Genomic DNA, 13,589 nt, shown 5'->3' with positions numbered 1-13,589 from the left:
TGATACCTTTCTTGGGTATCAATTTTGATATCCGGTTTGGATTATGTTTTTTGAGTGACTTTTATAGACTCTTGCTTCAAGATTTTCAAGTACTTTGTTCTTGTGGACTCAAACCCATTTTATTGACTTTGAACTTTGATTTTGCTATTGCTTTCATATAATCTTCAATAAAACAGCTTGCTTGCTATATTGTGAGGCTTTAGTGTGGTTTTGAGATGCCTTCGCAGCCTAGGGGTGCAACATTTACTGCTGTTGCAGTACAGTTTAATTTCTTTAGTGACATAGCTTTGTGGCATCATAATTACCTAATTCCTTCTTGTCTGAGATCATCCATAAAGCTCTGTTAGGGGAGAAATGTGGCTGAAGAGGACTAAAACAAAGGGCCAGTATTCTATTTCAGTTACTTAGTCAAGTAACCTTTCCTGCTTTGACACTTTAATCAAACTTTCATCGGAGTTTCCTGTCCTGTTTCATTGCCCAGGCATCAGCAATCTTTTGTATCCTATGGGGTTTGATGCAAAACAATATGATCCCATGAGAAAAAATTGTTTTAACCTAGATCATTGTCTCTTGTATCCTATGGAGTTTGGGACAGAACAATATGATCCCATGGAAAGAAATGGTTCGAAACTTGTATCAGTCTCCTTTAATGTAAGGGGGTTGGGCAGGGCAAGAGATCTCTTGGTTTTTGGATATTGTTGCTTCTCCTGATTAAAAAAAAGTAGTAGTGACCTTGCGGTGAATGTAAGATGAATGTATTACCAGCTCTTAAGTTTCTATGTGTGAGTGTGTTGGGGAGGCAGAACTCGAAATGGGACTGCTGACAATATAAGAGGAGTGATTCTCTATGCTTAAAGGGACAGTCACCCATGCTTTCCCCTTTCAATGTGATGAGGTCATTTGGTTTACTCAGCCATAGCTTTTTCATGTTCACAATGGCTTCTTAGTATAATTGTGACACTAGTGCCACAACTGAAATTTTCCCCAACCCACAATCTCTCCCACAGCTTCTGGTATTTGGAGCATGGTTAGTTAGTTGGCTTGATATAGAATGCTGGGCAAAGTCCACAGCTGCTTGAAATGTTGTACCTGAAATATTTGGTCTCTATCGGTTATTACTGAAATGGAAGAATATTAACTGAAATTCTTGCTTCACTTGATCTTTTACTTGTAAACAGTGTGTATCTTGCTGTGACTCTCCATAGCCAAAATAATGACCACAGGTAGTTTACACTATTTTAAAGTAGATAATAAAAATACTGAAACAATCAAAGTCTTTCTTATCTTGGCTCAGTCATAAATCAAAACGGAAGTTGTAGTCAAGGAAGAAAAAGAAGACTAAGACTTGGTAGGGTAGCTGTACAAGATCTTCAAGATTATTGTACTTTTATCATTTAATGAGATTACATAACTCATTATAAAAATAACACTTGGTAAGATAGAAAAATAGTAAAAACTCAAGGTTTATTTCTACAGTAGAATCAATGCAATTTGACACCACTTTAACTGCCATGGCAGACTTTAGCCTTTTCTGCCAAAGAGTTCTGGCACCAGACCAAACAACATCTCCCAGGATGGATAAACTTGGACCCTGAATGGCATATACTTGGAACAAATCAATAACTACAAATATCTAGGCATTATGTTTTCATCATCTGGTGCTTGGGTTAACCACATTACTCATAGTATACAAAGAGCAATGAAAGCTGCAAGCTCCATTTATAAGCTGTACCATTATAGATACACAGGCACAATTAGACCCGCGCTGGAAGTTTTCAAGACAAAACAAATTCCAACACTTACAGTATATTTGGGGATGAAATTTGAGGGTACATCAATTTGGCCAAGATCGAAGCTTTCCAAGTCAAGCAGCTTCACATCATCCTGGGCCTTTCCAGAACAATGATGGCAGCTGCAGTAAGGGCAGAGCTAGAAATGCTCCCAGTAAAAGCTCCAATTTTAATGAGATAATTCAATTACTGGTCAAAAATAAATCAGATGAATTCCAGTAGACTTCCTCGCCTATGTCTAGAGGATCAAGTCCAGTGTGTCCACTGTCCACAAGTCATCATGGATAGTGGCTATCAACAATGTGATGGCTAAAATTGGCCTTCCTTTACAATTTCTGAATGATCTAGGACCTAGGGCAAAAAAAGTGCTCATGCAACGCACTCATGACATCTTTGCTCAATTGGACGTAGCAAGTATAGGTATGTCTTCTGCCACAAAGCTTTTAGCTTTCTACAAAAGGGATATTCATTTAGAACACTATCTGACTATTCCAGTTCCGTTATCCTTAAGAAGAATATATACTAGGGCTAGGTTTGAACAACTCGGTATTATGACGCAAACTGGTAGCTACTGTAACATTCCAAGAAGTGAGAGATTCTGCATTTGGGAAGAACAAATTGTGGAAGATATCGAATATTTTTTTATTGACTGTCCAGCACATACTGAACTTCGATAGAGATATTTACATCCATTACTATCCAATTTTAGGTCCCCCAAATGAAATGATCTTCTGACATTCCTCTTGCAAAAACAAGAAAGATCCACCATAATCCAAGTAAGCCTTTTTATTCTGAAAGCTATCAAGAAAAGAGCACATTTCCTGAAAGAAGAATCAGGAAAATAAGACTTTGACTATAAATAGCAGGTCAGCTGCCGTCCTCTCCTCCTTTTTGCCTTGTTTTTATTTGTGTTGTATTTTGAAATGGTCACATGACTGGTCAAATAAATAAAATTATTATTATTAACTCCCAGGATACCATAACAATGAATCATGGAAGTTAAAACAATATCAAACTGCTTTAACTCTATACTGGAGATTAACCCTTGGAATGACTACTGAAAAAGTCAGGGTAGTGCAAAGGCAGAGTTGGAGCTGATTTTCCATAGTTTTTGTTAGTAATTTATCAGAATGGACACTTGGAAGGGCAATGATGTATTAACTAAGCAAGATCCTGAAGCGTAAAGATCATAATAAATAGGCTAGGATTGCCTGTGTCATTGTATTTCTAATTTCAATGTATGGTTTGAAATTTAGTGCTGTAGAAGTGTTCTATAAATATCATGGACTGCTAATGAGACAAATACATGGATCCTACAGCAAATCATGCCTGACCTTTCCCTAGAAGCTACAATTCCTAAACTGAGATTATGGTTCATAGTCTTACCATCAAAAAAGAAGACACAACTAACTCGAAAAGGCAATGATGCCTGGTAAGGTAGAATGCGATAGGAAAAAAGGTGCAAACCAGGAAGCACCAAACCCAAGTCTGTGGGACCTGAGCAGAACTGCTGATAGCAGACTGTCTTGGAGGGCTCTCATTCATAGGGTCTCTATAGTCAAAGTCAACTGGCAATTATTAGCAACCCAGAAGCAAACTATACAATATCTGGCAGAAATCCCATCTCTGGAGAAAAGCACTCTTCAAACAAACAAAGAAACAAACAAACAAAACCAGTGGCTATTTTATATGCACAAACAAGATTCCTGAATATTTATCTTCCTCTTCTTATTATTTTGTTTGTCTTGCCTTTTCAAGCTGCAGTGCTATTTTATTATTATTGATACCAGGTCCTTTCCCTTACACACCGAATAATCACTCACAAGCCCTGCTGGAAGCCTGACATCTACAGATGAGCTTGGCACAATAATAAACTGGCTGAGCAGCTTGAAATTGCAGATAGAAGATGCATTGTGAGAGCAGTTTGCCTTTTTTTAAAAATAAATAAATCATGAATTATACTAATAGTAGAGTTGTTGTATGTTTTGTTTCATACTACCTGCAAAACAAGTCATCTACTTTTCTCATAATACACCAAAGAGTGAAATCTTTCCATCTTGCAAACCAATGCCACCCATAGTACTTCTTTGCTCCCAGTATGTGGGTTATATCTTTTATTGATAAATAAACCCATTCTTTCAGCCATTCTTTATCCTACTTCTGAGTATTGGATGATGACACTGGAAACCAAGATTCAATTTTTCATTTAGCTCTAAAGACCCATTGGGTGACCCTGGATGAATAACACATTCTCAGCTCTAGAAAAACCTATCATATGTTCACCTTAGGGTCATCATAAAGTCACAAATGACTGGTAGACACAACAACAACAACAACAACAACAACTACAACTACAACTACAACAATTTATTGTAATTTAATTGTCTCCATTTTCAAAACGATCAGAGCCAAAACCAAAACCATGTAGCTCTGGGAAGAGCAAGGAGATCCATCCACTCTTGCTGCCTGCTTACCTTTTTTCCCTTGGGTATCTATCAAGGGAGCAACATGCCACCATTAGGAGCAGCATGGGCAGGAGACTGAGGGCAGCATAGAATCCCAGTCCCAAAAGGTGGGACTGGTATAGATAGCACATAGGTTTTTTTTGGTTTTTTTTTTTTTTGCCTGCTAGCAGATAGGCAAACCACCTTATATACTCTCTCCCATTCATTGGCCGATCTCCTGGAATGGTGATCAGCAGGAAGAGAGGTGTATTTGCTACCTGACGTGACTACCTCAGCAGACTTTTTAGCAGAAATGGCTACTTCCTGGACAGTGAATTATTCTCCAGTTCCACCAATCTTTCTTGAAGCATGGGATCCTTGCCCATCAAAACAATTCCCTGGATTACATCCCAGTAAGCCCTGTTCTTGCTTACCTTGGTTTATCAAATGTGAGCACACAGTCCAAGAGTTCCCCTTGTTCTAGGAGCAGCTGAAGAAAACTAAACATAGGTCCTTCATCTGATGTGTGCAGACTTGGCTACTGCTGGGTTATTACACCACATTAAACAATGAAGAAAAATCTGCAGTTTGGTTGGCTACTGCAAATCACAGACATAGTGATTTTCCCCTTGATACATCATAGTTTCCTCAGAATATGAGGTCCAAAGGAATCCACTGTATTTGTTGTTAAGTCCTCCCAGAGAGCTTTACTCTGTTTTGACACTGGGTACATGGTAAGGAACAAAATTCAGTGGGGTTTTTTGCACTTAAATGAAACAATAAACAAAAAAAGCAATTAGAATGATATATTCTACATTGGCTTAAGTGACTTGAGTGACCTACCAACTCCTAGGCGATGGACTTGAAAGAGCAGAAGAAAGAGGAGGGAAAAGCTCTAGAGATGTGTGTGGACTCTGGAATATGCAGTGTTGAAGGAGACCAAGCTAAATAAGCATGAATGCTGAGCATAACGTAGGGGTTTATTACATGAGGCAAATTGCAAATTGCAAAAATTGAACACCATTTTTGGCTGGCACTTGCCTCTCCTTTCCTGCCCTGCTCTCTTGATAGGAAACCTTTGGAAAGTGTTGTTTTTTTTAAATAAAAGAAGATAATTAACTAATTGTGTTTGTAAAATAAAAGCTTCCCAGGCTGTTTCTAACTGGGAGAACAATAAGTAAGAAGCAATGTCATGTGTTAAGTCCAAGGTGAAGACACTGTTGTCATTCTGCAATGATGATTTGCCTGCCTTATGTGATAAACCCCTGAAATGAGGGAGCTGAAGTCCTCTGAAGAAAATGTACAATAGCTTCTCATGCTCATGAATGTCAATAAGGGGCAGCCATCTTGTAGCATTGTTCTTTTTCAAATCCTCTCCACTTTTTCACACAGCTACTCATTGCCAGCAAATGCCATTCAGTTTATAAATGAATAGTGATTCAAAGAGCAGAATTACCAGACCTTGCAAATGAGGTATCATAAGCAATGTTTTGTAGGTCATAATCTCGTTTTATAAATACTTGAAAGATAAGGCCAAGTGTAGATATGAAATAATTTAATGTGTTTTTTATCTATAAATGACATCTTAATGATTGAATTACAGGTAGTTGTGTTATTATTTATACTGTATTCAATTCAGCTAAACTTAAACACTTTTAAAGTGCTACAATGCCTAACCATAACTGAATGGACCATTTTAAAAATGTAATAGCAAAATGGACATACTACATAGGCCACTTTTCAAGTTATAAATATTATGCTATTCCATCGTGAATATTTCAACTCCCCCCCCAAACCAGGTCCGTAGCCAGAAGAAAATGGAGGGGGGGGGGTTTTGAAACATTTTAAAGCAAATCATGAAAAGTAGGCCCATAACATAAAACAATTTAAATTATATAATTCATTCTATATTTTTATATAGACATAATTAAATCAAATTTCTATTTTAGTTACAAAGTTTCAAGTCTTAAAAAACTGAAAATGATTCTTAATTGGTAATTTATAGTTACAAAATAATACCACAACATCTGTTGGAAACACTTGAATACACTTTGACAGAAATCAGGCTCTACTGATAAACTTCTGTGGACACTCAAGTACAAGTCCAATCAGTCTTTATTGCCCCATTGTGTTTCTTACGTATGTTTTCAAATGTTTCAGAGTTGAAAATTACCTTTAATTTGTACCTGTTGACACTGGCAATGTTGCAGAAATATGAAGAAGTTTCTTCATATTAGGAAAAAACTGTCCATCACAGACAAGATATGCTTCCAGTGCATTTGATGTTTTTTCTGCAGTTGCAATCTCCCCCCCCCCCCCCCCCATTTTCTACACCACAGGTCACATTCTTGCAGCAGTGTGTCAGTATCTTGAAGAAATTCATTGGAAAGATCTGTGCATGTGATGAGTCATGGGCCATGTAGTCCCGTTTCTGGTACTATAGTACCAGATGAAGAGGAGAACTTGGGTTTTTCACCGTCTCAGTCAGAATTGGAACCTTCCCAGCCAGATTTGGGAACCTTGCACCTGCAAGAGATTTGTCTTCCAGAAGTCTGTCAAACAAGCCCTGAGCCTAAATCTCCTGTGTTTTCTCGCCACGAGTTTTGTAAACAACAGAGGGGAGTTTCAGCAGCGTCTCGCAGGAGTGCTAGGATAGCTGCTAAGAATTCAGCTGATTAAGCCTGCTTTCCATGGGAAACTTTAAGGAGTTATGCATCTGGACTCAGAGTTTAGCTTTCGTTTTTGGTTCCCCAGAGAACTGCTCTTTGGTGGGAAAACTAGACCCTATTTAGGTGTTTTGCTCACAAGGGGACCTTGCGGAGTCAATTCGTCAGCTACTGGAGTAAGTTGTGTGTGGACAGCGCGCTCCGTTTCCAAGCCTCGTTCCTGTTTCAAGCCTTGTTCCTGATTCCAAGCCTTCGCTCCCGTTTCCAAGCCTTCGTTCCCGTTTCCAGCCTTGTTTACCTCCACGGACCTTGCCTTGTTTTCCAGGACTCAGCCTTGCCTTGTTTTCCGGATTTTGCCAAGTAATTCCACGGATCTTGTTCTTGCTCCTCGTTCCTTGTTGCCTTGTATCAAGCCTTGTTTCAAGTTACTCCCTAGCCTCGCTCAAGTTCATGGACTAAAGGACATTGTCATCTCCCCTCACTTTGCCTGGCAAAGTGAGTGTTTCGGTTATTGGATTACAACTTTGGACCTTAATATTTCATATTGGACATTGTTTCTTTGGACTAATTTTGACCTTTCCTGAAAGGTCTACTTCTGGACTATTTCATACACTTGCTTTTATTAACTTTATATATTTCCTTAATAAAGATATTAGATAGATTCTGGCCTCTGTGTATGGTTATTGGTGCTCTGCAGCCTGGGTCGTGACAGTGCACTTGTTCAAGTTGGATTTTAAATAGGCACAATTAAAAGGGCGGAACACTTGCAGTTCCTGAACTACTTCCCTGTGCCTTGTAAACCTTTCTTGAAGCTGACTGCAGAAAATGTCCAGAAATGGATGTACACATTTAGCCTATAATATTTCATTGGTGTTGGTGGAGTTGCCTGCATGTTGCTTTTACAAGTCTGCTTTGAACAGATGTGAGAAATCCTCATTTCTTCATTCCATAGACTCCACCACTGATCTTGCTGTGTCAAAGATCTCCCGAAATTCTTTCACAGGTTCTGTGCACACCTTCCTGGCCTTTTCTAAGAGATCATTGACATGTTGCAGACTACCAAAAATGTTAATATCTGTTCTTTGTAATATTTTGCTAAACTGAACGGATGACAGAAGCTTTCATAGAATGTGTATGGTTACTAAAAATTCAGCATTCAGAACAGCTAAAAGAAGTTGTTTGGCTTGGGAAGAAGTCTCACTGTTGTATAGAGGACTCTCTTTTAGGTCTTCAAATGTTCTCACTACCATGCTGTATAGTTTAACAAAACATAAAACTGCATCATGTTGCTCAACCCAATGGTTTCACAAAGTGGTAACAGGCTGTTTGCTTTTGATTTGGGAAAACAGTCCTTTATATTTTTTTTAACAGTTCCAGTCTGATGGATGATGCTCTGAAGAAACTGCATACAGATGATATTGTACCATATGTGGTTTCATCAAATATTTTTGAAATTCATTCAGTAGTTTGAAGAGAATCATATCAGAGCCACACCAGATCATCAAAGTAAATGTCATTAAAATGGGATTTATTTCTGATTGGACATTCATTGAATTGCTCTCATCCCTCCCCACTCCAAAAGATGTGAGTAATTTTTTAACTTGTCCATCTGCTTTTGAGTAAGACATCTATGAATTTTTTGTAGATATTGTTATTTTTCTGTAATTGCCTTCTGCTCCCCCCCCCAAGAATAAATCAATCATTTCAGTGCAAACTTGTTGTGATATCCATCAGTCATGTGTATATATGCATGTTTAAAAACACTTCTTTTGTGCTATATGGATACACTACTTGTCTAACTTTTTGAAACCACACTTTAGCTTTCCCAGGGTGGAAGGCATGTTTGGTCACTCTTCCCATGCTGGTTGGCATCAGGCTGTGGCAGTTTAAGAAGACTGGCTTTGTCTTCTGTAAAATACTAGCTACATTATAACCAATGGATTTGTATTATTTTGACTATCCTTGAATCTGAATGTAGTGACCTTGATCATGTCCCCAGATCCTAACATTTCATAGAACCATAGAGCTGGAAGAGCCAACAAGGGCCATCTAGACCATCCAGGTCCAATGACTTGTTTCCATCATCAGATCTGAAGAGGTGCTAGTCCAAGCTGTAAAGAATTTCTAACATAGCAAAAAATAATCCAGCAGCCTATCTGTCTAAGTTTGCAGATTAGAAGTCTTCAGACCAAAGTCAACATGTCCTCTCCCTTGCACAGATGTAGCCTTTGAACACAGAAATAGATGCTCTGGCTTCATATAGGTAATACAGTGAACATTTTCAAAAGTAATCTTAAAAGCCTTGCTTTTCTGTCAAATATAAATGGTATTAATTCAAAGAGAATTGGGAAGGGAGGTCAAATTTATATCCCAACTCAGTCCAAATTAAACAATATGGGGGCCAGTTTGAAGTAGGTCTCATATTTGATGGCAACTGAATTTGTTACATGCAAATAGGATGACAGAGGCAGAGGATCTTGATTTCCTACGGTTTTGTACATTTCACTCAAAGAGTAAAAACTGTCAGAAAACATGGACATACTCATGCACTTTGGCGAACTCTCCTTCTGAAATCTCTTTTTTTGCTGAAAAAATGGCTCCACTTTTAAGAGTGCTGTCTTCAGCAAGATAATACATTTCTGAAAGAACAGTAAGGGAGGCTAGTGAAATGAATAATAATTTTCTTGTGAAAGTACAGGTTCTTGCTCAGGTCATTGTTTTATTTCACTTCTGGGAATACAGATAGACATAGCTCTTGCATATTTAGCCAATGAGATGTTCATTAAAACTCTCTCTTTGTATAATGACTGTATTACTTCTTCTAGGGTCAGATATCTAAACCTTTATTCACCTGAATTTAAATACTAGCAGTACAATCCTATAAATGACTGCTCAGAATTAAATCTCATTGAGTACATTCAGATAAATTGGTATAAGATTTCAGCCTACTCATTTAGTACTACTAACATTTAACATCTAATGACTATTTTTTTTCATGACAGGAGCAACTTGAGAAATTGAAAGTCACTTCTGGTGTGAGAGAATTGGCCATCTGCAAGGACGTTGTCCAGGGGATGCCTGGATGTTTGATATTTTTACCATCCTTGTGGAAGGCTTCTCTCATGTCTCCGCATGGGGAGCTGGAGCTGACAAAGAGAGCTCATCCGTGCTCTCCCTAGATTCGAACTGGCAACCTTCAGGTCAGCAACCCAACTTTCAAGTCAGCAGTACTGCTGGCACACGTGTTTAACCCATTGTGCCACCGGAGGTTCCTATATACTAACTAAATAATTAGCATTAATAAATAGCACCCTGGCTGTGTCACACAAAGATGGTTCTCAACATCCTGTCATCCTCCATAAGCAAGGTTGGAAGAAACCTGTGATGGCTAGTGGCTCCTATGTCAGTGAATAACTAAGGACCTCATCACATTGAGGTCTTTAAGCTGGGGAACAGTGGGGGAATCCAGCGGGCAGTGGGGGAAACAGGCATTAAGTACCCCACATTGTCATCTTTCCCATCACACGGGGGGGGGGGGGGGGAGGGGATAACTGCCTGGATTTTGCCCACACTGTCCCTGGCTTAGCTAATGAGAACATGGGTAGCCACCCATGTTTTCAGGATTCCATCCTAGAATGCTTCCAGGACTGAGCCTCGACGGAAGTAGCCCTGTGTTATGTGATGGGCTCCATCTGGCTCCATCCTGGAAGCATCCTAGGATGAAGCCCAAGCCATATGTGATGAGGTCCTAAGATACAGAACACAGTAAAGGGGTGGGGGAATTACAGGTGATGTGTCTTTTATATTGAAAAACTTGAAAACCCTGGATATGGGAAGGCATATTAGAACATGACCATAGAGAATGGGAATAAAAGCATCAAGTTGCAATGTGGGAGCAAGGGAAAGATAGGTTTCCAAAATTGGTTCTGAAAAGTGCATGCTATGGATGCAAATTCTCACTTGCCTCAAATATCAGTGTTTTCCTCCTTATTTGAGTGAGGGTGAGATTTTTTTTGCCAGTCTTGATGAGAATATAAGATTTTTTTTTTTGCACAAATCATGCAAGTCTACTAAATTGTAATAACTGTTACACTAATGCATAGATGTTTTGAGATGTTTTGTCAATCAGTGGGTCTTTCTGTGTTGTATACTTAGCTTCAGAAGGAAAGGATATTAAACTTGTACAGAGACATTTTGTGCAGAATGCCAAAAATTTGGGTGTTTTTTTTAAAATAAAGCTTCATCTTTTTCTTACATTGAAGGTATATAACATTATATGGGCTAGTAATTTTTGACAGATTTTCTCTATCAGGCTAATCTTACCAAAAATGAAATCATTAATGATATTTCTTTACAGTCCAAGTACAGTATATGATAGGTGCATGATAAAGAATTGGAAATTGTTGAAGGAAATGGGTGAAGGAGATCATCTGGTGCAACAACAGAGAGAAATTATTTTTATTATAGAAAATGGAACATGGTACAAACCATGGAGATGAGAATGGGAGAAGGAGAGAAAGCACATTTTGAGCATGAGTGTTACAAAATGAGTAAATAGCAGATTGAGAAAGGATTTTTCTGCCATGTCCCATTCCCCTCATGCCACAGTTTGTCTCAAATACTGAACTACCATAGGATTAAATCTCCCATGCAACAAAGATGTGGTGTCAATACAGTAGCCACACATATCACACTGGATACAAGGTTCTTCACCATTTAATCCATCTTCTGCTGGAAGGGAGGTAGTGACAGAGTGGAAAGACACAGAACCATGTTTTTGATAAAAACCCACAAATGCTATGACTAAATGAGATAGGAACACTCTATGGGAGTAGATCCTTTGTAGATCATACAATGTGAGAAGGATTTCCATTATCAAAAGCAAAAAGAGTGGAAAGTGTTTTTTTTAAAAAATGTATAAGTTAGCACAACCACAATCCAGGTCACACAATGCATGCACTACAGGTTGAGCATTGCTTATCTGAAATCCAACATGCTCCAACATCTAAAATTGTCCACATGGGTAGCTGAGATCACGACACCTTTACATTCTGGTGATTTATTGTATGCAAACTATGTTTTATGTACAAATGTATTAAAATATTGTATAGAGTTTGCTTCAGGCTATGTGTACAAGATGTATATGAAACATAAATAAATTTTGTGTTTAAGATATGAATCCCATCTCTAAGACATCTCATTATATAGGTATATGCAAATATAGGTATTCCAAAACCCAAAACACTTTTGATCAAAAATTTTGGATGAGAGATACACAATCTATATTAATAAAATTGACTCAAAAGGTTCAAAAAGAACAATTATTCTCTAAGTGGCAAATTGTACATAGAAGAGATTTTAACATATTTCATTGGGAACAACATTGATTCCAGTAGATGACAACTGAAGGTCTTCCACAGAATTTATTTTCAAATTAGCTGACTATTTTTTCCCTTACTTGTCAAGGTCAAACATTTGAAACTATACCTATTATTAGACAAACTAGTCATTTAAAACATTTTAAGCTTTCAAGCTAACAGCTCTTCTTGAGCACAAGCATTATTGATGTGGATAGCAATTGCATCAATAGAATGCTTTGAAGTATGAGCTGAGAAATGTCAATGACCCTGTGATGCTGTGGCACGTCCTTTGCATCTGTCTGGGTTAGACTACTTGTGTATCCATGTGTGTGAGCCCAGGTGAATTTGTTTTGTGAATAAAAATTCTGTTGAAATATATAAATATGCATGATATATTATTTGTCATGTAAGACAAATAGTGTAAAAAATCAAATAGTGCTCTGTAAATATGCATAATCAGAAAATGTCTGTAGTCAAACATTACTTCAGTGGAACAAATCAAGGAAAACAAATAATTGATTGAAGAATCTAAATAAAGCTCTCTTCTCATATTCTTTTGGGCTGTCTGTCATTTCACAGTAATAAAACAAACCTCTGGCCCATCATGCCCTGTATTACCCCATAAAGGAACTCCAGGTACCGCATAATATGATGGCTCCAGGCTCCCCTCAGTACATACACTATCTGAACATGTTTCATTTCCCATTGAATCTATAGTTGTTCCCTTTATTAAATTCATTTACTCCAGCCTGACTACCTCATACAGTCATTTTAAAGTAAATTCCCATGGCTTCACTTTCCAAGTGGCAAGACCTGCTAGCTCATTATCAGATGCATCCATTGCTTTTTTCTTCATTGTCTTGGATTCATTTTAGAAGAATGTTGTTTTAGCTCAGATCCACCCTCTTTAAAGATTTCAAGAGGGATCCCATCAGGTCTGCTGGCTTTGTTATTTTTAATTGGTTGATGGCTTTGCTGACTTCCTCCAAACTAGGCAGTGCTGCAAGCGCATCCCTGGTTTGTTGTGGGATTTGTGAGAGAACCTCTTCAGCCACATTGGAGCTGCAGTTAAGGAGGTTATGGTAGTGTTCTTTCCAATGTAGTGCAATTGATTTTTGTCCTTCAGAAGTTTGGTTCCATCTGCTGAGGATAGCTGGTTTATGCCATTATTTGTTGGGCCATAGATGATATTTGTGACGTTAAAGAATCCCTGTGTGTCATGGACATCTGCAAGGAATTGGATTTCTTCAGCTTTTTTGTCCAATAGCTGTTCTTAAGTTTGCTGGTCCTTCTTTGGACCTCAGCTTTTACACTAGTATAGATTAGGGG

The sequence above is a fragment of the Anolis carolinensis genome, chromosome 3 (assembly GCF_035594765.1).
Source record: "Anolis carolinensis isolate JA03-04 chromosome 3, rAnoCar3.1.pri, whole genome shotgun sequence".
NCBI classification, from domain to species: domain Eukaryota; kingdom Metazoa; phylum Chordata; class Lepidosauria; order Squamata; family Dactyloidae; genus Anolis; species Anolis carolinensis.
Note: the sequence above shows the minus strand (reverse complement) of the source record.